The sequence below is a fragment of the Microtus pennsylvanicus genome, chromosome 10 (genome assembly GCF_037038515.1).
Source record: "Microtus pennsylvanicus isolate mMicPen1 chromosome 10, mMicPen1.hap1, whole genome shotgun sequence".
NCBI classification, from domain to species: Eukaryota; Metazoa; Chordata; class Mammalia; order Rodentia; family Cricetidae; genus Microtus; species Microtus pennsylvanicus.
Window position 1 is genome coordinate 84,264,692 of NC_134588.1, and position 26,500 is coordinate 84,291,191.

General features: G+C 39.4%; 1 protein-coding gene and 1 non-coding gene across 18 annotated transcripts in view; one reads left to right on the forward strand and one right to left on the reverse strand.

The window, feature by feature from the left end:
- Slmap (sarcolemma associated protein) overlaps window positions 1–26,500 on the reverse strand; it is a 132,180-nt gene that overhangs the window by 95,102 nt on the left and 10,578 nt on the right. The gene's annotated exons all lie outside the window — the stretch shown is intronic.
- On the forward strand, window positions 1,329–1,460 carry LOC142859290 (small nucleolar RNA SNORA71). Its single transcript, XR_012912192.1, has one exon. It is a non-coding gene; the product is annotated as a small nucleolar RNA SNORA71 (small nucleolar RNA).

The following is a 26,500-nucleotide window of genomic DNA, read 5'->3' on the forward strand; positions in this document are numbered from 1 at the left end:
ACACACAAATGAAAGCAGAGGGAGGTCCTTGCAGAAGAGAAAAGTACCAGTGGGTAGGGCAAATATGTGCAAAGTAAATGCTATATATGTACAAAGTGTCATATTAACTTTTTTTTAAAGAATAGCAGCTTCCTCCCATTAGATAAGGAACAATAAGAACACAGTTTTATCATTATTTTACTATTCAACATTATACTAGAAGTTGTAGCTATTAACAAAAAAAGACAAGCAAACTGAAAAGGGAAAGTAAATATGTCCATTCACAGGCTAGACAACCCCACAGAACACACCAAATGCCATTCAGGTTAACAAATTCAACTAAACTGCACTTTATATAGCTGACACAGAAAAAGCTGTCATTTCTAAATTACAGTCCTTTAGTTTGAAGCTGGGACCCAGGCCTTTGCACACTCTACGCAAAATACTTTACCATTCAGCTACACCCACAGCCCAGCAGCTATGCTTCCATATGCCAGTAATGGGTACCCCAAAAGGGAAATTAAGAAAGCACTTCCATTTAAGAGAATCTAAAAGAAAAAACAGCTATGAATAAATTTAGCAAGGAAGTAAAAGACTTGTATATTAAGGGCTATGCAATATCATTAAAAGAAGCAACATTAATAGCTTCCACCTCCAGACTCCCTGTGATATGCAGATATTTGACATGTATCACTTCCAATCCTCATAAGACTACCAAGAAGATAGTAACATCTCCATTTTATAGATAAAAAACTGAGACTCAGGCACATTAAACAGATGGTAACAGTCTGACAGCAATTGCTGACTTGACATTATGATTCCAAAACAAAAAATTCCAAACCACAATGTCTGCCTGCCTTCCTCTTAAATTAAGCACTCTCTGATATTTAATTCAAAGCTCTCATAAAAATCTCACAAAATTATAAAATTTTCATGAAGCTAGGAGAATAGCTTGAACTCATTTCAAACAAGAATCCACCACTGAGTCAAATCATTTTAATTTACAATACTTACGAGGCACCCAACTATAGAGAAAAACCATATACCTAGAAACGCTAAAAATAAAGTATGAATCAAATAGCTAAATTCTACAAGATTGATGTGAAGTGCAGAGAGCACACTTATGTGTGAGGGTGGTGCCTAGATTGAGAAGGCGAGGAGGAGGAGGAACAGGTACGGCAGCACATTTATATATAGTCATGACCCAGCTCTAAAGAATAACAAAACCAGAGGAACAGGGGCAGAAATCCAAGACAGAATGTAAAAGGGGGCCTTGGCCCTCGACAAGGATGTTGAAGATTTCTTAATACAGGCACAATAAAAGATCTGATTAAAGTACTGGTTTGGGCCCCTGTATTCGGGAGCAGTTATGGGTTGCCTGCGCCCTGGCCATAGATACTGCAGGGAGGGGTACTGAAAGCCTTACCCTGTATTTGGAAAGTCCGTTCCTGTCCATGTCAAACCCCGGTGCTGTGGGAACACATCTTCCTTCTCACAGTCTCTTGGTCTCCTGACTGCTCACTAAGTGTCCACTGTCAGTGCTGGGCAGTGCCCTCAGGGGCCTATGGAAGGGGAAGTAGAAGCAGGGCTCTGCCTTGAGGGTTTACTCTGGCCTAGTTTTGCAAGTGTCCCATCAGCCCCAATCACGTCCTCCTGCGGAACAAACAGCTTTTCCTGTACTCTGTGGCTGCTACAGAAGACAGGCTTCCGGAAGCCCGTGTGCTAGAAGGCTACCTGACCCCTCTCCTCCTTGCCTCCCAGCTGTTTGTGGACACCAGCTGGCTAGGGAGTGGACAGCAAGACCACCACACACAGGGAAACCAGAGACTCTGCCCACTCAGAGCACCGGAAAACAGCTTTTACTCAGCTTAGCAATCGGCTCAGGCACGAGAGACTCCAGCAAACAGTCCTGACACCAACACCTCAGAGGGCTATATCCTGTTTCTGTAACACATTTGCTACTGTCTGGAGTGACAGGAGATTTTCTATGCATCTGTTGCTAACTTTTCTGCTACTTCCCCAATAACCTTATAGATTAAAAAAAAAAAAAAAAAAGGTTAGCCGGCGGTGGTGGCGCACGCCTTTAATCCCAGCACTCGGGAGGCAGGTGGATCTCTGTGTGTTCGAGACCAGCCTGGTCTACAAGAGCTAGTTCCAGGACAGGCTCCAAAACCACAGAGAAACCCTGTCTCGAAAAAACCAAAAAAAAAAAAAAAAAAAAGGGTTTAGGAAAGTTACTCTAACATCTCTGAGATACAGCAGTTATAGGATGAATTTCAATCTAAGTCACTAGAAATAGGGAGATCATGACTTGCTCACTTTCGCCACCAGTATTTTAGTCCTTTCTTAGAAAGCACACACAGACTTTATATACATTTTTTAAGGCAAATTGTAATCTTCAAAGAATTCTTGTCAATATGCAAATGGTCAAAGCCTTGAGTAGATAATTTTTTCTTTGAAAAAGTAAAGTAATAATGATGATAATAATTAATAATCATAGGAGAATAAATAGAAGCAAAATGATACAACCTATGAAAAATAATTTTATTTGAGAAATGACAGTTTTATCATGGGAAATGACTATCTGGGCTAAAGAAAATAGACTTACAACGTCAAGTGCAGAGGCTCCGGTTTTCTACTACCACATGACTCAGGCGTTCAAATAGAGCCCACTCCCAACAGACTTCCTGACACTCACTTCTCAGAATAATAATATTCCCATTCAGAATTCACTAATTCTTTTCAAGACTTTGAACTGCAATTTAGTAACAGAAAATATCATCTTCATTTTCTACCTCCACTTACACCTTGAGCACAGATCCTAGACAATTCCCCTAGGAAAATTTTGAGACCCAAGTTGGAGAAGTTGTGAAATTTTCTTTTAACTAATTTCATTAATTTGTTTGCATTGAGATAAGTCTCACTATGGAACCTCTGGCTGGCCTCAAACTCACAGACATCTACCTGCTTCTATCTCCTGAGTGCTGGAATAAAATGTATGTACCACCATGCAAAATTTTCTTTTAAAGTATTGATTTCTGGGTCAGTGAGATGGATCAACAAGTTAAAGCCTCTTACCATCAAGCCTGACAACCTAAGTTTGATCCCTGGAACATACAAAGGAAAAGAAACCCTCCATATGAGCCATGAATGGCACATGAGAACACACACACTAAATAAAAGAATAAATTAGAATAAATACATTTTTAAAGAATTGATTTCTTTCACTTCCATGAAAAGCAATACCATTTACACCCAGAATTCAGTTATTTACAAACTATCCATAGAGAGCAAAGCTGAACAAAACATCCACTGCCCGCCAATGGCTCACCACAGCCATCATATCTGTTTTTTAAGTTTTTTCTATATGCCTGGACAAACTCCTCTATATGCATTTTTTCACTTAATGCACTTGTTACATCATTCCCATACTACAGATAAATAATTTAGAATTAAAAGAGATTAAGTAACTTGCTAAAAGTGCTCCCAAACTAGCAATGGGGAGAAAGGTGCATTTTAAACATTTTGTCTTACTGTTTGTTTTTGAAACAAGATCTTACAAGTACAGGCTGTGTAGACTTCACCCAGGTTTGAACTTGTCATGTAGGCAAGGATGACCTAAACCTGATTTTCCTGCCTCTAGCTCCCAAGAGATAGGATTACAGGTGTGAGCCACCACACTGGGCAGATTTTAAACTGTTTTAACTTCAATATTTTGCTCGATTATCTCTATTTGTCTGGATATTTTATTGCTTCTTCTGTTTCTCTCAAGCCTCTGTAAAATAAGAATGATTTTACTTCCTACATCAGTAAGACGGGGCAGACAGTCGTGATGGTGAAAACAAAACAAGCAGACCTTCTGCTGCAAAACCACCCGGAAAGGCAGGGTTGAAAATCTCTTTCCAAACTGCATATACTACCTGATACCAATGATTTGACACACAGGTATACACTGAGGTTTCCCCAGTTCCCATGTCCACAAGCATATTAAGTATTTGCTCATACCAGGTCCTATGCTAGCTCCTTTACACACATGCCCTCATCTAAACTCATGTGCACCATGATTAAGACAGTAGTTAAACGTATGCCCCAAGATTATACAAAAAAGTAAGGACATCAAAGATTCTTCACGACTACTAAAAATCCTTGGAGAGTAGAATCAGTTCTATTTTGAACCCTTAATAAAATGTATACTGAATAAACTCTAAATAAATACTTTCAATATTTAATTGATTCATATAGTAATAAAATACTATATACTTGACCCATTGTTTACCAGTCATTTCCTGAGCATCTCTGATCATTAATTCAGCTAGCAACCAATTATAAAATTAGTTATATTAATTAATCACATTAATTATATATTATACAGTTTAATTATATACAATTATATTATTCTATAATTAATTATAGAATAAACATGTGACTATCGTAAACCACTCACACAATTGAATTTTACTCAGCATTAAAGAAAAATGAAGTCTGCAGGAAAATGAATGGAATTGGAAAATATTATACTGAGTGTGGCAAGCCATATGCAGAGAGACAAACACTGGTGTTCTCTCTCATATGTGGATCTTGAACTCAAAGTTTTATAGCTATGTTGAGGTTGTAGTGAGTGCCTGAAGAGGCCAGGTATCAGGAAAGGAGACATGGGGCAGGGCGTGTTGAAGGGAGCAGGAAGAGTAAATCTATTTATATGAAAGCAGAGAAGGGACTGTAGGAAAGACAAGGGTTGAAGAGAAATGAGGAAATAAAGAAATAGAAGAAACGTGGAGTTGGAGAAGGGGGCCAATCAAAATTAAGAATGCATGAAAAAGTCATATAGGAACATACCATTTTATAGACTTAAAAAAAAGGAAAAAAGAAATTGAACAGAAGTATTTCTCATGGTGGTTAACACTGCTCCCAGAAGCCTCAGGTTTTCAAACCAAAATTCCAGTGTCAGCTATGGGATATTCCCCTATGATTGGCCAGGTAGTCCCCGCAGACTCTCAAAACACTAGAGGCTCTTATATTTGCTCTTGGATACCCACCACCATAGTGCTAGAACAATCATACCGAGCTATAGGCGTTCCTGTTCCAGTACTGAACTGCCTGGCAAGATACGCTACCACATGAATGTTCTATGGGTAACCAACTGCTTTCTGATTGGACTGAAGAAACTCTACAGGAGGGAATACATATATGCCTGCACCATAGAACTGGTGAAAAGCCTGTGAGAGATCACTTGCTCTATTGGATCATCTAATACTGGTGTCTTCCCAAATGTGTTAAAACTGTTTTCTTCTATGTTTATACCCACAGACTCCTGTCGCTCTCAGACTGGATTAGAGAAGCCTCTTGCAGCAGAGGGCAACAGTTAAGCAGGGGAACACGACAGCTTGTGCTTAGACCCAAATGGGTTTTCTATGTCACCCCATCCACGGCCCAGCGAACATCGCAGAAGAGGGAGTGAAAGGACTACGGGAAGCAAAGGGTGGGGAAGAATGCAGTATGTGTTGTCTTCTGAATACAGAGTGGTCCTTATGATCATGAACACACACGGCTCTGACTACCTGGGAGGAACTGAACAAAAAAGGAAGCAAGGGAGACAATGAGAGAGGGAAGGATAGAGACCAAGAGAGGAAGAAGATAAAAGCACAGATATAAGGGGAGACTTATTAGAAAGAAGAAAGTCTCGAGTAGTGGGAAGGGATGAGAAGGTAGTAAGGGTTGAATATACTCAAAGTTCATTGTATATAAGTATGATATTGCCAAAAATTTTTAATTAAAATTTTAAAACTGGGAGTGGGCGTGGTGACACATTTTTAACCTCAGCACTCAGGAGGCAGGCAGATCTCTGTGAGCTCCAGGTCTATATATTGAGTTCCAGACCAGCTACATAGCAGGCCTTGTCTCAAACAAACTGGAAATAACTCTAATGTCCATTTAAACTGTATGACAAACAGAGCTTGGTTGAACACACCTGTAAAATCAAATACTCAAAAGGTTAAGGAAGAAGCCAGGCGGTGGTGGCACATGCCTTTAATCCCAGCACTCGGGAGGCAGAGGCAGGCGGATCTCTGTGAGTTCGAGGCCAGCCTGGTCTACAAAAGCTATGGAGAAACGCTGTCTCGAAAATCAAAAAAAAAAAAAAAAAAGGTTAAGGAAGAAACTGCAGAAAACAACAAAAACCCATATTATAATCATCTGATGAAATACAACCTTCACAAATAATGAGGTAGGGCTGTAGTATCAGGGTAAAAATATAATTAAGATATAATCCATTTTTGTAAAATCAATGATATAGGCTGCACTATGAATGTCTTAGTCTATTGCTGCAATGAAACACCACAACCAAAAGGCAAGTTGGGGAGGAAAGGGTTTATTCAGCTGACACTTCCACATTGCTGTTAAACACCAAAGGAAATCAGGACAGAAACTCAAAACAGGGCAGGAACCTGGAGGCAGGAGTTGATGTAGAAGTCACGAAGGAGTGCTGCTTACTGGCTTGCTCAACCTGCTTTCTTATAGAACCCAGGACCAGCCCAAGGATAGCACCACCCACAATGGGCTGGGCTCGCCCACATCAATCACTAATTAAGAAAATGCCTTAGCTGGATCTCATGGAGGCATTTCCTCAACTGAGGCTCCTTTGTCTCTGATGACTCTAGATTGTGTCAAGTTGACACAAAACCAGCCAGTACAATTAGGAAGTAAAAAAATTGGAAGAATAAACACCAACAGAGTGCTTATCTTCACAAAGAGAAATCTGAAAATTAACACTTGAGGATTTAAATTTTTATTTGTCACCCAGGCGGAAACCCCCACCCCTGCCATGCTGCCAGCCCAAGCAGGCACTCCAGGAAGCATTAAGACAACACCCCAGCCCACCTGGTGAGGGAAGTGCTGGGAGAGAAAGAAGCAATCAAATAAACAGTAGAGAAATGAAAGAAGAGCATTTGTGAGCTACGAAGTGAGCTGGAACTGAGCGAGGGTGGTTGCTGTTCTTGCTCCTTGGGAAAAGGTGAGTTACGTTGCCCATCGATTGAGCCAGTGACAAACACAAGTGCTAGTGGGTCTATGCCATCTTCCGGTCAGAAATCTGACCACTGGATGAGTCACTGTGACTCCCAGAGCTGCATCCTAGCCCAGGAAGGAGAGTAGCACCTACAGTGGAGACCCACAACTGACTGGACATGTCCTGCAGAGTTTATTTCTCATCAGTGGCCTCTCTGCAATCTCTATAGTAGGTTATAGTGGCAGTTCAACCATAAGACTGGACAACTCTGTTGAACTACAGTTTTATCCTGCTGCATTGAACTTTGGCCAGAGATTTATTTCCTTTGGAAGTTTTGGGTTGGACAAACACTTGAAGACACCCAGAGCCCTGCTCGCCACCACACAGAATGGAGAAGACACCCAGTTACCCTGCCCAACTCTTGGTCTGCCAGCAGCACAAACCACTATTATGTGCAAGTATGGGGTGGAGAGGTAGGAGAGAAGGAGGAGCAGACGAGCTTGAGCGCTACAAAGATTGGCAGATCTGAAGATACAGCGGAGAAGAAGAGCCTGATGTGAGGAGCATGCAAAGCCTCCTGAGGTCATGGTGAGGGCCATGTCTGGGTCTGTGTTGATGTCCATGGCCCACGTGACCACCAATGGCCTTGTGGATGTCCCTGGTCTGGACTGCCACCGGGAACAATGTTGATATTCAAAGGCTGCAGGGTTGGCTCCGCTCCTCACTCAACACTAGGAAGAGCTGCCCTGTCCTTCACTAGCTGCAGCACTTGGGACAGCAGACCTTCCACCTCACTGGGCAGCACAGTAGAGCTGGGTGAGGGTAAGCTGGCCCCAAGGGCGGGAGAATTGACCCCGCCCCTCATCTGTCATTCAGTGGTATGGGCTGTGACAGGCAGAAGAGCTGGTTTCAGGGCTATGAGAGTGGGAGACCTAAACCTTCCCACCGCCCGCTACAGCACTCAGGAGAGTGGGCCCTCACCTCACCTGTGTAACGCAGTAAATCTGGCCCCGGTAGTTGAGAACAGGAGAACTGGTCCCACACCCCTTGCTGCCTGAGGCATTGAGTAAGCTAGGCAGGGCAACTGGAAAGTTCACCCTAGTGATGAGGGCTGACCAACCAGCTATCACCCAGGCCCAGAAACATGGCTATGAGTTGATCCACCCCAAAATCCAGCCCATCTATGACGGGTGGAGCACAGGTGCTGTGCACATAAAAGGACCAGTCCTGCAGATCCAAAGCTGCCAGATCTCCATGGCACAGGGAAACAACAGGATATGCCAGAGGAGTCCCAGTGAGGGCCCAGTATTGATAGTGTAGCAGAAGCCAGAGGCCTCAAACTAGAATGACTCACTGCAATGCACACCATGTATGAGCTAAAGGAAATACTGTGTGACTCACCGTGACACACTACAGCTTCCATGGCAAGATGTCTTTCTTTTAAATTTTATTTTTATTTTATTTTGCGGAGGAGGTTGCAAGGGCAGAGGGTGGATAGGATAAGACAGGAGATGAATGGGATCAGAGTGCATGATGTGAAATCCTCAAATAAAAAGTTAAACATAAATAAATAATAAAGTATAGAGAGACAAAAACAATCTTTATTCACTACAGCTAACACATCTTCAGTATCACACTATGATCACTTAGTGGAAAATTATGTAAAGAAGGTAAAATGGTAAACTGGGAGGGAAACAACCAGCTGAAGAGATGGTTTGGTCAGTAAAGTGCTTTGCTGGACAAGCATGAGGACTTAGTTCAGAGCTGAAGCACTCACTAAGAGTCACGTGCTGTGCACCTATAATACCTTCACTGGGAAGGCAGAGAAAGACAGACCCTACAGCAGGCTGGCCAGCTAACCTGGTAGGCCAATAGGTGAGCTCTAGGTTCAATGAGGAATCTTATCTTGAAAATAAGGTCGAGAGCAACAGAAGTCACAGGACCCCGACCTCTGGCCCCCACACATGTATCCATACATCCATGCACCCACACATACTGCACCTGCATGCATATGCGCGCGCGCACACACACACACACACACTGCACCTGCATGCATGTGCACACACACACACATACTGCACCTGCATGCATATGCGCGCACACACACACACATACACACACATATACTGCACCTGCATGCATATGCACACACACATACACACACACACACACACACCACTGGAGTTTGGGGGAACAACATAGAAATGCAAGTATTAAAAAAAATAAAAAAACAAAAAAAAAAAAAGAAATGCAAGTATTGTCACAAAATGAGAGGAAAAGCACTCAAAAACAGACTTTTCCAAACACAAAATGGGTAAACTTCAAGGTTGATCAAGAAGGAAAAATTCAATAAGTTAAAAGGTTAGTAACCTTACACACACACACACACACACACACACACACACACACACACACACAGCATCCAGAAATAAAGCTGCTGCCTTCAGCAATAAAATCACTTTAAAACTTTATTTAAAACCGAAAAGTTTTCACACCAACTGTGTTTTGTTCTTTAAGATTAAAGAACTAAGCTGGGTAGTGCTGGCACACACCTTTAATCCCAGCACTCAGGAGACAGAGGCAGGTGGATCTTTGTGAGTTCAAGGCCACCCTGGAGAGAGTTCCAGGACGTGCTCCAAAGCTACACAGACAAATCCTGTCTTGAAGAACAAACAAACAAACAGATTACAGAACTAAATTCTGAATAGAAAAACTTTGGCAACCAACTGCTTCTATTTGGACATTTTTTTTAAAACCTGGGGGTATTTTAAAACCAAGGGCTTTAATATACTTATGTTACAAAACTAAAAAGGCATATTGATCTTTTACACAACAGCACAGGTAATTTGGTTTTCATCATAATATAAACGAAATTTAAAGTCAAGAAATAGGATGAGATCACCAACAGATCAAGTACAGATAAAGAAGAGGCCCAACCTTGAAGCAACTCAAAGTTTAAGGGCCAAGAGAGATGAAGATCAAGTAAAGAAACTGAGAAGAACGGCAGGCAAGTCTGAGAGAAACCTCAGAGAAAATGATCTCTCCTGGAAGCTGTGTGAGGTGTAGAGTATTTCCCAGGACTACAGGAGATAAACTAATGTGATCGGATTTAGGTAAGAAACAGAAACTGACCACTGGAAATAACAATCTAGGAGCCATTAATGATCTTGGTAAGAACAACAGCTGAAACGGTCAAAATGAAATTAAAAGTACAGTAATGGAGAATAAAAGCCAGAGTGACTTGAGAAAATAGAGAGGAGTGAAAGGTCACATACACAGACAAATCTTTTACTGAGCTATGTTTTACAGGGAAGCAAAGAAATAAACAAACATAGAAGGAAAAGTGACATCAGAAACTTATTTTTAGAAGTGATATTCTTGTCATATTGCCCAGAGTAGCCTCGAATTTCTAGGCTCGAGCAGTGCTCTCACCTGAAAGCCCAAAGCAGACAGAACTACAGGCATGCACTACTCTGCACAATTAAGAACGCTGTTGTGTAACAAGAGAAAAACACACTGATGTGGGAGCCCCCTCTGTGTGCTGTCATTACCATTAATTTAAAAAAAAAGCCTGCCTTGCTTGGCCTGTTGATAGGGCAGAACTTAGGTAGGAGGAAAAAACTGGACTCAATGCTGGGAGGAAGAAGGCAGAGTCAGGGAGCCACCAGGGACAAACACTGGGAATTTTACCCGGTAAGCCACTGCCACATGGCAATACACAGATTAATGGAGATGGGTTAAATTAACGTAAGAGTTAGTCAATAAGAAGTCAGAGCTCATGGGTTAAGCAGTGATTTCATGAATACAGTTTCTGTGATTATTTCGGGTCATGCTAGCTGGGCAGCCGGGACAAACAAGAGGCTCATTCCCCACAACAACACTCTGCCTTATATTGTTTAAAAAAGCAACCCACCACAGAGCAGAGACACCTGCCCTACCTTTCAAGGAACAGAGGTTTCCTTAACAAAGTCATTCCATACTGAGCTGAAGGATGAGTAAGGGTGTGTCGGGATGAAGGGGACCGAACAACCGGGGATTAGAACCAACACCTCAAAAAGCGCTGGCAAGGGAGGAGTCTGGAAGGATACTAGAATAGAAACCTGAGAAGACAGGAGATAAGACTAGAAAAGTAAGCAGTCATCAAGCCTTTCTTAAGAAGCGTCAAGAAAGTATAATATTGATGACTGGGAACTCATCACTATAGACTTTAGGCAGGGAATTACTGAAATCAAACTCGTACTTCATTCAGGGCAGTAAAGGTTTAAGAAGTGCTAAACCAAAGTCTTGGACACTTGGTTATAATACATAATAATGTTTTAAACTTGGACAAGTTTAGAAGTAGTAAAAAGAGTTTAATGATAGATTCTATGGGCTTAGTATTGAAGACACAGGTTTTTAGCTTTGGCTACTTGGGCAGTCCAAGCATCAGCTGTGTTTGGAAATGACTGGAGTCATTTCACTTTTAGATTCTCTGGAGCACATGCAGTGAGTAAGGGCAGGCAGAAAAACAAAGTACAGACATTAGCTGGTGTGGTGCACATACCTGGGATCCCAGATACTAGGGAGACTAAGGCAGGAACACTGCCAGCCAGGACAACTTAGCAAGACCTTATCCAAAAGTAAACCTTTAAAAGAGGCTAAGAATGTGGCTCCATGGTAAAGAACTTGGCTCACAGGCATGAGGTCCCAGAGTCAAGCCTCAGTAGCATAGATATGCAAAGAAGGGACAAGGATGGGGAATAGAAGAAAACAAATACATACATGAACAAAAAGCACAAGTATTAACTGATCACTAATGTTACACAAACTAGAGGTTGGAGAGATGATTTGGTGGTTAAGAGTATGAACTCTTCTTCCAGAGGCAGCTCACAACCAACCACCTACAACTCCATCTCCTGGGGAATCCACGGGCCTCTGCGAGCATCTGCACTCATGTGCACGCACGCGCGCGCACACACACAATTTAAAATAATAAAAATTTAAATATATGAAATAATACTAACATAGCATAGAAAACAATAATTCAAACTTGTTAAGAAGAAACCAGTGGGGAAAATGCCTGAGTTAGTTTCTAACAGAATAATTCGAAGTACATGGGGGAGGGGTGATCAGGAAAAATCATACCTAAGAGGTCAGAAAAAAAGCCAAGCACTACCTAATAGTTCTACCACTGTACAAATAGAAGTCGTGCTGACCCAAATAAACTGCCAAAGAGCAGAAGAAATCTAGAAAATTCACAACACATTACAACCCCAAATCTCTAATTCTGAAAGTTAGAATTTACAAGGATATCTCTTCTTGGAGTCCCAAAGCAATCAAGCCAGTCAGAGTGGAAAAGACTAAAGGGACCAAATAAATATACCACTACGTATGAGAAAATTGTTTACCGTTCTAGTAGAAGATAATTTACCATAAAATTATTATTATATTAAATTGGTTATATGCTCTTTTAGCTTCTGGCTGTTTTTATTTTGGAAACAGGGTCTTGCTATATAGCCCAGTCTAGCCTGAAACTCACTACGTAGTCCATGCCGGCCTCTAGACCCTTTTCAGTCTCCTCTGCTGAGAACCGGAACTACAGGTGTCTACTACCACATCTGGTTTTATTTTTAATAAAACAAGAACTGCTGCAAAGAATAATAATAAAATGATCAGGAAGATGTTTTATTTATCATTCCTGATTGCCATATGTCATCTCTTCATTTAAACCAAGCTATTAACAATATAAAAATCATACAATCCTATATAACAAAGATGTACATTTAAAATGTGGGTAATGTATAAAATTATGATAGCAATTATACAGTATATGATTAATGCTGATAATTTATCAGAAATGGGAGGAATATTTGATGTTAGAAGGAAAAAAATAAGGGATACATTTTCATTTATTGCTTTAAAAAGGCCCTCTATTACTTTTTTGGTAGATAATTTGTCACTTATTCTTAGATGATTATTAGGTACTAAAACTAGTTGGGAATGATGCAGAGATGTTTGTCTGGTCCCCCACAAAGAAGAACTCCACGAGGAACTTTAAAAACTCAGAAGCATATTTTTAGATGAGTCCACAAAGGAAGGTTAGAAAGGATACTAAAGAATTTTTACTTGAAATGGTAAAGTTAGTAGTGTTTTCTTGGAGTAGTAGAGTCGAGTCCCAAGATGTGAGTCACTCCAGTAATAGCAACTGGCTCAGGATTTAGCCAAAGCTAAAAAAGAAGAATGCAGACCACAGAACAAACAACAAACATACAGCTCTCTCAGCAACAAAAAAACAGCCACATCATATTAGCAACTCTAGGTTAAAAGTCCTGACCCCATCTATAGCACTAGGAACATTTACAGCCATTTGCTTATCTTTTGGTTTATCCTTCTTTTTTAAATTTACTACTGAACTTTTTAGTTACATTCAAAAAAAATAAGAAAAGTTATCTTGGATGTTGTGGAATAACGCTCTTGTACACTGTAAAGATTTGTCACTCAAATTGGTTTAATTGCCTGATTGGCCAGAAGCCAAGCAGAAAGTATAGGCGAGGCAACCAAACTAAGAAGATTGGAAGGAGTTATCAATCTGATGCAGAAGGAGCAGGAGATGAACATGCCATGCTAATAAAGGTACCACCCTGTGGCAGAGTGTAAATAAAGAATGTGGGTTAACTTAAAATGTAAGAGCTAGCTAGTAATAAGCCTGAACTACCAGTCAAGAATTTATTAATTATAAATCCTCTGAGAGGCAATTTGGGAAGCAGCTGCTAGGTATCTGGTACAGGCAGCCACGACAGGAAACAGCCGATTACACTTGGACTCCCTAATTCCAAAATACAAAGTTGGTGTCACTATCATACCTTTCAGCAATAGGTATTGTACTGATTAAATATAACAACCAATTTGTATTTTACTACATGTGTATTTTCCCCTTTTGCATTGCTAATGACAGGATACAGAGCTTTACAATAGGCGAGGCACATGCTTATCACTGAGCTATATACAACCGCAGACCTCTACTTTTTTCTTTGTTTGATTGCATGCTTGCTTGCTCACTTATTTTAGGTTTTTGAGACAGAGTCTTAGTTGTGCAACCAAGGCTGGCTCCACTCAATAGCCTTAAGGGTTATCCTTAATCTCTCAATGCTAAGATTAGAGTCATGCTGCCCTGTCTGGCTTAAACATGTATCTTGAATGAACCATCATCTACTTTCTTCCTTAGATGACATATCACTGAGGTGGGCTTTGAGAGTTTACAACTGTGTCCCATTTCTAGTTTGCTCTCTGCTCTCTGCATGTGGCTAGAAAAATGACCTCTCCCTGTCCTGACCCCACTGCCTGCAATCATACGGCACCCATCACGGGCTCTCAGCCTGGAACCATAAGTCAAAATAAACTTTTTTCCTCAAGCAGCCTTAGTCATGGTAACAGAAAGTAACTAATACAGTCAGCAAAAACAAAACAAACAAAAATTCTTCATGTTTCGTGGTAATGTAGAAATAATGACCCCTGCAGCAGGCTATCACTTCAGATACACCGCACAAAGAAGGAGAAACTTCTAAAGACATTAAGAAAAAAACATGTATTGAAATATGATTTCTAGGGCTGTAGAGATGGCTCAGTGGTTAAGAGTACTGTTGGCTCTTCCAGAGGACCTGAGTTCAATTCCCAGTACCATACAGTAGCTCGCAACCATCTATAATAGAATATGATGCCCTCTTCTGGCATGCAAGCATATGAGCAGGCAGTGCACTCATACCCCAAAAATGTATACATAAATAAATAATATTTTTAAAAAGATACAATTTCTACTCTTCTACCTATAGAAAGCAAATATATGTCTATCTTCATTATATAACTGCAATAATAAATTTTGCTACCAGAATCACCTAATTTCAGATAAAAATTTCCAAAGCAATGCAGTAGCTGAGTCACTAGTGATGAAGAACTTAATTACCTCATATAAAGTGAAAGACAGTGATGTAATATGAGACTTATTTCTGTAGCCCTCAGTCAGGATGATAAAATGAACTTCAACGTGGTTACTAATTCTAGAGTGACTAATAAATATGCTGATTTATTTCTTTAACAGTTGGATACATTCTTTTCTGGAATTAAATTCAGTAACACCTATGCACTAATTGAGTTAAATGGGAAATAATGCTCTACCAATTTCTAGCTGAGTTTAAAAGGTCATAATGTTAGACTTTTCCTACAATAGGCTAGTGCATTTTCTGTAATATTATCTAACCCCTGAATGCTATGCTCTAAGTTAAAAATCAGTTGAAGAAAAATAGGCACAACTAAAGAAAGGTACACCACAACTTACTGCAAAGCGAATAAAGTAAACAGTGTCTTCAAAATAAAAAGTTAGTTTAAAACTCTAGAAAAATATAGTAAAATTTTAGTGCTGAGTTCCCCAAATTCTCATCAATGAGATAACGTAAGGCCTAAAGAAACTACCAGGGTAAGAACGCAAAATAACAGAGCAAAGTGTGAAGGGATTGGCAAACAACACAATTTCAAACATACCTAAATAGAAAATTAAAGTTTTTAAATGATACACAAATTTAACAACCACCACTTTGGCTAAAAATATTTCTGGCAATGAGTAACTACATAAGGGAGGTTATGTAGTAAAAGGTTAATATTTATTGAGTCCTAACTGTGTGCCCAGACCAATATTACTTCCTTTACACATGACTCATTTAATTCTCTTAATCCCTAGGAAATACTACTATTATTCCCACAAGAAAACTAAAGCACAATGAGGCTAAATTCTCACCAAATGCCACACAGGTAATAAGAGGTAAAAATATGAGCTATGAACCTGTGCAGTCATTTCCACGGATACAGCCCTCAGCTTGTCTCAGGACTTCCCACTCTTTCCCACTCTACTACAGTGCCTTCTAAGACACAAGCCCAAAGCCGGAGAGACGGCTCAGCGGTCATGAGCATGTGGTGTTCTTCCAAACCCAGGCCCACACTGCACTTCACTACCTATTCTTAATGCCTTCTGGCCACATGAGCAGGAGGCATGCATACAGCACACAAACGTGAACGCATACAAAGCAGCCAAACACTTAAAATCCATTAAAGTTTTAAATAAATAATTCTACAGATGAGCAAATTGTTTTCCTACAAAAGACAGAGTTATTTCAAAGTCCATAAGTCTTCAATAGTAGAACTAGTACTGGGAGTCAGGCTTTTCTCCTCATAGGAACCTTTTCAAGAATAATGCTTTTCTCTAAGAGCATCTTTATCTCAGAATTGCAGACACAGAGACAGGCAGGTCTCTGTGAGTTCGAGGCTCACTGGTCTATATAGAGAGAACCAGCTAGCCAAGCCTACAACTTGAATTTTTGTGGTTGATTTTTTTTTTTTTGAGACAGGGTTTCTCTGTGTAATGTTCCTAGCTGTTCTGGAACTCCCTTTGTAGACTAGGCTGGCCTCTAACTCACAGAGATCCGAGTGCCGGGATTAAAGGCATGCACCACCACCCCACAGCAAAAATTTTCAAGATGCAAAAAAAAAAAAACTTAAAAAACATTAAAATAAAAAACCCAGCATAATAAAATTAAGTTCAGAAGAAAATAAAAACAAATTCTTCAATCTTTCAAGAATAAGTTGCTATCAACAGCATAATATATTTACCTATATTCAGTATACAATAAACATTCTAATTTCTTGCCCTATCTTTTTAAAGAATTAGAGACATACTCATTATAATGACATATTCCATAGGACTTACATTTCATCTCCATTTTTACAGTTCATTAAATATTTTTGGTACGGCTGGTGAGATAGCTCAGTGGGTACAAGCACTTGCAACATAGGCCTGATGATTCCATACTTGCATGATGGCACACATTTACCTATACACACATACACATGCATGTATGCACACATGATAATAACAAATTAAAATTAAATACAACTTATAATATAAACTATGTAATATTTCATAACTTTGATAAATATGCACTTAACAGGTGTACTGAACATATAGAATATTTCTGCAATCAGTCTCTTGGTTAAAACTGCTGTTTCCATCTTATTTTATTTTGTTATACGGTAGAAATATGAAGTACAATCCTCCTTGAATTCTTTGATCCTCCTGCCTCAGCAGCCTCCCTAGTGCCAAGATTTCAGATTTGTTCCAACACAATTGGTTTGAAGCTGTTACTTAATACATCTGTAAATATTATCTATAATAAGGCTCTTAGGAATGATTATCACTAAATTGACATAAGAACTCACATTCATATGATGGTTACTAAAAACAAACTATTCTAAGCACTTCACGATATTCCAATCTGTATTTGGGTTTTTACACACTGATGTTGATTTTGTCACCTTGCTTGAATTAAGAAACACCCTGGAGTAGAGAGAGGCACACTTGGGCTGCAGGGAGGATTAGCTGACGGGAAGACTGACTGTGAAGCGCTAGCACTGTCCCATGAGCTGGAGAATCCAGAATGAACACGGGAAAGGAAGGGAAGGCTAGATGAGTGCTGGCATTCCCTTCTTGATACACCAAGATGTGGAAGTTTGAATACGTATGGCCCCTCATGCTCATGTGTTTGAAAGGTGTGGCCTCATTGGAGGACGTGTGTCACTGTGGGGGGAGAGCTTTGAGGTCTCATGAACTCAAACTAGGCTCGTGTGGCCCAGTCTCCTTCTGCTGCCTGCAGATCAAGATGTAGAACTCTCAGCTCCTTTTCCAGCACGGTGTCTGCCTGCACACTGCCATGTCCCTCCATAGTAACAATGGACTAAACCTCTGAACTATAAGCCAGCCCCAGTTAATTTTCCTGTATAAGAGTTGTCATGGTCATAGTGTCTCTTCATAGCACTAGAAACCCCAACTAAGGCATAGGATATGAAGAATCCCAGCCACATGCTGCTACACGAACTCCACCATGCCTTCCGGGCCACAACAGACCCTACCCTCTCAAACCAGGAGCCACAAAGAGTCCTGCCCTCAGATATCTGATCACAGTGAGAAGAAAGTTAACTGACAAGTACATTTGTCCCACGGTATGCTATGCATTTCACAGCACAGATATTCTATGACAGAGGAAGTGAAGGCTCCGAGACAGCAATGACTTGCCCAAGACCACGGAAAGCGACATGGCCATCCACAGCAACTGGGCTCCACAATCCATGCTCTTAGTCACTGTGCTATATTATTTTAATTTTACACTTTTCAATGACATGATGTTGTCTCGATATTCACTAAAATATACAATGATCCCCTGGGAACCTTTGTTATAGTAAGTATCTGACATGACTCTGATATTTGAAACCACTTGTTTTTAAGTCAGTTACAGCTCATACATGTAATCCCAACACTAAGGAGAAGGAAACAAGAGAATACTGAGTCCAGGCAAACCTGAGACATGTGTACATACCAAGATCCTGTCACAAAGAGAGAAAGAGAGAGAGAGAGAAGGAGAAGAAGAAGAGAGGAGAGGAGAGGAGAAGGAGAAAAAGATTAAGAGAGACAAAGAGGGAGAAGAGGATGAGGAACAAGGAGAGGGGAGGAAGGAGAAAGAAGGGGATAGAGGAAGGAAAGCAGGCAGTATGTATATACATATACATACATTCATGTAATAACAACGAAAAAGAGGCCATTTACTTGAAAGAAAGAAGGAGTATATGGGAGGATTTGGTGGGAGAAAAAAAGAAGGGAGAAATTATTTAATTATATTATAATCTCAAAAATAAAACTCTTGGCTAGATGTTATAATACACACCTTTGATCCTAGCACTCAAGAGGCACAGGGCAGAGAGATCTCTGTGAGTGTGATGCCAGCCTGGTCTACACAGTGACACCTTGTCTAAAAAAAAAAAAAAAAACCCTAAATCCTAAAATGGACCTGAATAGGTATTTGTTCAAAATGCTGATATACAAAGGTGGATATGGTGGTACCCAACCAAATGCTAAAGGATAAAGCAGGAGGATTATGAGGTAGAAGCCAGCCTGGGCAGGACCCTGTACAACAAAATGAAAACAAAATGTACCAAAAAAAAAAAAACCCAACAAGGATATGAAAAGATGATCAACATTATTACTTACTAGAGAACTGCAAATCAAAATCTGAGCTATCACCTCATACTCTCCTGACAGCAGCAGTTTAAAAAGACTTTGGTCAGGAGATATCTCATACACTGATAAAGTGTAAAGTGGTACCCACTTTGAAAGACATTGGCCATTTCCCAAAATGCTATACATAGTGTTGTGAACTATTACTTTAAAGAATCTCACTTTCTTTCTCCCTTGTTCTCTTCTTCCTTCTCTCCTCCCAATCCTAGATTCCTCCTCCTACTTATTCTCTCTGCCCGCTAGCCCCGCCTACTACAGGTATCCCTCTATTGCCCAGCTCTTGGCTGTTCCAATCAGGCGCCTTACACAGGCAAGGTGAAACAGCAACACATCTTTACATAATTACACAAGCACAGAATAAACAAATGTAACAGCCAAGAGCTAGGCATACAGAACTAAAAGTGGTAGTCGTTGTGCACCTTTATAATACACTAAGCACTATAGTGCACACTCTAGAAAGTTAAAATAAACTAAAAATATAGTTAAGAATACACAGAGACATAAACTTTAAAATAAAACAGTCAGAAGTAGTTAAAACTGTATCATATGACTTTTGAGAAAGAACTGTGGATATTAAAGATCAAGAGATAAAAATGAAAACTTTATGGTAACTCTAGACCTTAGGGACAAAGATGAACATGTCCAAACTGTGTCACACACACACACACACACACACACTTAAGAACCAAGAAGGGACAGTTACAGTTATGCACAGAAAAAGCTTGAACAATTCAATTAAAAATGAGTACAAGGTGGGGGTAGGGTTTGGGAATGTAGTACAATGGTGTGCCTTTGACCCTGAGTTGTATCCCAGACCTCTCTCCTCTCTGCCCCCCAACACCAAAACCAAACTAAACCAAATCACTAAATAATCCGCATGAAAGGTTCTCAATTGACTTTTTTTTTTTTTTTGGTTTTTCGAGACAGGGTTTCTCTGTAGCATTGTTGACCGTCCCGGAACTAGCTCTTGTAGACCAGGCTGGCCTCGAACTCCCAGAGATCCACCTGCCTCTTCCTCCCGAGTGCTGTGATTAAAGGCGACCAACGCCTGGCCCCAATTGACTTTTAAATATAATTTACATACAGGATTACATAAACTATACAGCAAAAAAGTAAAAGGATATAGAAAGTGCATATGTGATGTATATAACATCAGGAGACATGGACAGATTTCTTCAAATTAAAAACTGAAATTTAGTCAAAAGTATTGCTTTTGCACATTAAAGGGCAAATGAACTGTGTTAAATTTTCTAGCAATAAATCCATTTGTCCTAAACAAGCTGGGGGTGAAAGATGCATGAAGGCACACTGTAAACTAGAATGCCAGGTCCACTGGGCAGACTTTTGTTTACCCAGCGCTGATTTGTTCATAGGAAGTGCTTGATGAGAACCACATTAGAAAAATATTATCATACATGCTGTAAGAAATTAAAAATGAAATCTCAATTTTAAAAAAAGCAGGTATCTCAAATCTGAAACTAAAGATACAGGGAAGAAAGAATTTCCCTTAAAATACCAAAAAGGATGAACCCAAGAAGGCCACATAACTTTATTGTGTTACTAAATGTGCCTAGCTATATTAATAAATTTATTTGTTTTTTTTAGGGACAGGGTTTCTCTGAAGCTTTTGGTTCCTGTCCTAGAACTAGCTCTTCTAGACCAGGCTGGCCTCGAACTCCCAGAGATCCGCCTGCCTCTGCCTCCCAAGTGCTGGGATTAAAGGCGTGCCCCACCACCGCCCAGCAATAAAATTTTTAAAATACGACAGCTCAAATCCAGAATCAAAAGATGCTAAGCAAATACTCTTACACTGACATACATTTGTGGCACGTGGCTATTTATATTGTCAGTATATTAAAAAGAAATAAATCCACACAATTCTAAAGAATTAACTTTTTAAATGATATGAAGAATTATAAAATATCCATTCAGAATTCACAACAGCCAGGCTGGGAATGTAATCAGCAATAGAACACCTGCCTAGTATACATAGTGCCCTATGTTCAATACAGGACACCTCCATTGTAGTCAATTTAAGGAATATACAATATAGAAAACAAAAAAATATGGTTTAAGAAAAACAGAACAGATAAAACAATTACCAAAAAAATCTAAGGAAGAAATGGGAAACCTAACTACAACAACCCTGACTGATTCAGCTAATTCACTGAACCTTCACAGTGAAGAAAATGGCACTGGTTTTTACTTTGAAGCACTAACTCATACGAAAAGTATAAGGAAATCAATAAAACACATGTAAATCACTAAGAATGCTGGTTTTCAAATATTCAATCAACACAATTCTTACAAATTTTTGCTCTTTAATCCAAAATGCTCTGTTGCTAGAGTAAGAACACTTGCTATCTTTTTAACTAAGATGCCTGCAGGCAATGCAGTTAAAATAGGAGCTCAAGTTGCAAAACTACTTTTGAACACAGCAAAAATATAAGACACAAAAACAGACTTTGTATTTCTCATGCCAGAATACTTTCATAAACATTATTTAAATCTAGTATATAAAACAAAATTTGAAATCATTAGATGATGTCATGGTATTAATCAATTTCAACTTTAAATTTCAGTAAAGAATATAAATAGAGAGAGCTCTACTACACAATGAAATTAGAATCCTCTGAGGATGTAATCTGAACAATTTAAATGCTATGCCAAAGGGCTTAAGGAAAGTTTGGAGTTTCCTGGTAATAATAGAGGTTCATGTAACAGGGTTTTTGAAAATTATATTGAAAACACTGAAATAAACTTCAAAGAGCTGTTGTAATTCAGGAAATTATTCAAACCTTAACTTTTCTCAAACTGTTTTTCAAGACTTAGAAACCCAGTTTTGTGTAGCAGCAGAGTTACCATTTCCAAAGGAAGTGACAGTGCAGATTCTGGGTGTTGACATCCACAGTTGTGCAAAGAGTACTGAAGCTCGACGAAGCGATAGCTCGGCAAGTCAGACTAGAAGCTGGACGTGGAAACGCACACCTGCCAGCCCAACCCCCAGGAAAGCTGAATGAGGATATCAGGAGCTCACGACTAGGCTGAGGTTTTTATTATTGCCAATGTAAACTAACAAGCACCCCAAGCAGTTCCCGAAAGCCTCTCACTGCCATACTTTGCACATGGTAGGCCTGAACTGTATCTAGTTTTATGCACACAGATTTTCAGAGTCTCCACAGATTTTTTTTTCCCCAATGGTAATACAAAGGTAAGTTCCAAATTTTCAAAATTCGGGACATTTTAAAAAAAATGATGAGAGTATCACCTATAGCTACTGACTTTCTAGTTCATGCTGTACACAAAGCTCAACATTCTAATGTATTTCTGACATCTGTGGCTCACAACCCATAAACACCAAATGTATTTACCTCAAGATCCCAACTGACATGTAAGCCTAGGAAGGCATACCTTTTCTCAAGCATATTTCTTCTCATGCGTATGGACAATCAACATAGCAACAATTAATTAATTAATGAAAATAGCAACAATTAAAACCAAGAACAAGTTATCAACAAGTACAATACACAAGGCTTTCAGAACAAAATGCTTAATTATACTCTATACCCCCTCAATCAAGCAAGCATTTTCAGAGTGAAAGCATTCGCTAACTCAGTGAGCTTCTAAATCTACGACTGAACAGCCCTAAGCCACTGAGAAGACAGCTCTGATAGAGCATAGATATGGATTAAACCCTCAGACCCATAAGGATTGGTCTCCATGCACTATTTCTAAGTAAGACTTTGGAAAAGTGATATAGGATTGTGAGGGCTTTGAACTAATCAAAAGATTAATCCGTTGAAAGATTTTATTGGAAGATGGTGGAAAGTGTGCCTAACCGAAGTGGGTTACCAGAGGTCTGCTTTTAAGGGATATATCTTGTCCGCAGCCTCTTCCTCTGATGTATTTCTGCTGCCTAGTCGACATGAGGTGAGCAGAGCAGCTTTTCTTACTTCCCATGTCATGCTACCATGATGTTGTTCCTAAAAACAATGGAGCCAACAGACCAAGAAAACACACTCATGAATACCATAGAGCAAGGCACCTGTAATGGCTCAGCTGGTAAAATGCTTTCCTTACATGCACAAAGCCCTGGGTTTGACTTCCAGTACCGGATAAACCAAGTGTATTGGCACATGCCTGTAAACCCAGTCAGTGCTCAGGAGGTGGAGGCAGAGCAGGAGTTCAAAGTTATCTTTGGCTACATAGTAAGCCTAAAGCCAGCCTGGGCTACATGGAACTCTACTACTATCAACAACAAATAGAGATCAGAACATAAAAGGATAATATATATATAACATCATAATATCTCACCTATGTGATTTTTCTATTGTATAGTCTATTAGTGGTATGGTTTGGATGCTGAATATCTCACACGCCCAGGTATTAAAGATGTGGTTAAATGGATGGCACTATTGAGAAGTAAAGGAACGTCTATACTGTAGGACATATTAGGAGGCACACAGACCCCTGCAGAAATGCACCTAGGGAATGGTGTGTGACACCAATCACCTCTTTTTCTTCCCTGACCATGGATAAATCGCTGTGTTCATCTACACACTTCATACACAAAAAATAACAGCAACAAAAACAAAGAACTAAACAAATACTAGGAAACTGAACAGTACTTTTGAATGAACAGAAGGTCATTGCAGGAATCAAGGAGGAAATTTTAAAATTCTTAGAATTAAATGAAAGTAATAGCACAATTTACCAGAACCTCTAAGATACAGCTAGAGAAATTCTAATAAGAAAGTTTACATATAAAGGCTCCTATTAAAAATTCAGAGACAGCTCAAAAAATCTAACCACACACATTTATCTAAACTAATACATCAAATTATAAAAGTAGAGATGAAAACAGAGATGTTACAAGTGCCAATGAAATTCAAGAATTATTAGATAATATTTTGAAAGCTATATTCCAAGAAATTGGAAAATCTAGAAGAAATGAGCAAATTCCTAAATATATGTAACCTACAAATTAAATAAAACCATAAACTTAAACAGACCCATGACAAATGAGATTGAAGTAATAATTTTAAAAAGTCACACACACACACCAAGAATAAAACAAAACAATAAAAAACAGTGAAAGATTTACTGCTGACTTCTACCATGCTTTTAAGAAAGAAACAACACCAATGCTCACCACACGGTTCCACAAAACAGAAAGCAATATTACAAGTCTCATTCTAAGAAGCCAAGATCATACCGATACCAAATAAAGGAGAATGGAAAACTACAGACCAACTGCCCTGATTGACCCAGAAGCAAAACTCTCAATAAAATACTTGCAAACCAAATCCAAGAACACATTAAAAAGGCCATACATCATAACCAAATTGGTTTAATCCCGTTGATGCAAGTTTTGCGTAGTATATGCAAATTAATAAATATATTACAGCATATAAATACACTTGAGGACAGAACTCAAATGATCATTTGGCAAAATTAACATCCCTTCATGACAGAAGTCCTAAACATACTAGAAACAAAAAGAGTGTATCTTGTCCATAATGAAGGGGATATAGATAGAGATATAGATACATAGCCTATATCCAACATTATACTAAATGTAAAAAAAAAAAAAACACCACAAAAATCAAAAACACTTCCTCTAAAATTTAAAACTAGTCAAGAGTATTCCAAGTCTCCCTGTAGTCTAAGTTAAGAAAGAGGTATAAAGGATAGACACAGCAAAGGCAGAAGTCAAATTATCCCTATTTACAGATGGCAAATACTTAAAAGACCCTGAAGACTCCACCAGAAAACTGTTAAGTCTGATACTTCAATATCAAAATACAAAATTAAGACCAAAATCAGCAGCTTTCCTATATCCAGCAATAAATTTGCCAAGAAATAATTTTTTTAGATCCTAATCACAATAGCTTCAAAATAAATATACACATAAGTAAATGCCTAGTAATAAATATTACCAAGAAATTAAAGACTTCTACAACGGGCACTTTAAGACTGAAGAAACTAGAGGGTAGAGATATGGCCCAGTGGTTAAGATCACTGGTTGCTCTTCCAGAGGGTCTAGGTTCAATTCCCAGTATCAAAATGGTATCTCACAATTGTCTGTAACTCTGGCTCCAGGGAACTGACTTTCACACAGACAAACGTGTATAAGCGCCAATGCACATAAAATTAAAAAGTCAATCAATTAAAACAACAACAAGCTGGGCGGTGGTGGCACACGCCTTTAATCCCAGCACTTGGGAGGCAGAGGCACGCGGATCTCTGTGAGTTCAAGGCCAGCCTGGTCTACAAGAGCTAGTTCCAGGACAGGAACCAAAACCACAGAGAAACCCTGTCTCGAAAAACCAAAAAAAGAAAAACAACAACAAAAAAGACTGAAAAAACTGAAGACACAAGCTAAAGGAAAGGCCCATCCTCTATATTCATAATTTAACAGTATTGTGAAAATAGATGTATTACTGAAAGGTGACTACAGAACACAATCTCCTTTAAAATTCCAAGAGTGATCTACATAAATATAGAAAATCCATACGGAAGACCTCACACAGCTGAAAGAACCCTCAGTATAAAAGTGATCCTGGGATATTATAACACCTACACTGGAATCGTGCTATAGAGACGGAGCCAGGAAAGTGGCACACACAAAGGACAGCATGGTGCTGGCATGGGGACAGACGTGCAGGCCAGTGAGGATACAGAAATAAACTCACACTGCAACAGCTTCCGAAGTTTTCACATAGACGCCAAGACATACATGGGAAAAACTGACAGGCGGGTCCACAAACGGTAATGAAAAAATAGCATGTCCACGCATAGAAAACCGAAACTAAATCCGTATTTTTCACCCTATACAAAAATCAAAAGTGGACCAAAGGCCCAAACATGAGACCTGACGTGTGAAAGCTGCCGGGGAAAGAGAGGAGAGAGAACTATGAGGTGGAGGCCCAGAGAGCCTGGACAGTGCTGCGGTAGCCAGGGAAGCAGCCCAACTGCTGACAAACGAGATGGCATGAAGGAAAGAGCGAATCAACACAGCAGTCTACAGGACAGACGAGAACTCTTTGCCACACCTAAGTTTATAATTCCTCCAGTAAAAACAACGAGCCAATAATGAACCAAACAGACAATTCTCAAAAGAAGCACAAACGGTCAATAATACTTTTTAGGGTGTTCGATACCTTAGCCATGATAAAAAATGAAAATTATAACTGATTTTCTGGTTGGTTGTCTGGATTCTAATCTTTGAATTTTGTTTGCTTTTTCTGAGGGAAATAATATATACTTGATACTAATTAAAAGACATTACTTTACCACATTCATAAATTTCAAAGAATTTACTAAATTTAGCAAACTCTACAACAGATAGATACTCAAGGAAAAAAAACTCAACAATGAAAATCATATTTATAAATTGAGCATGGTAGAACCTGCCCAGCACTTGG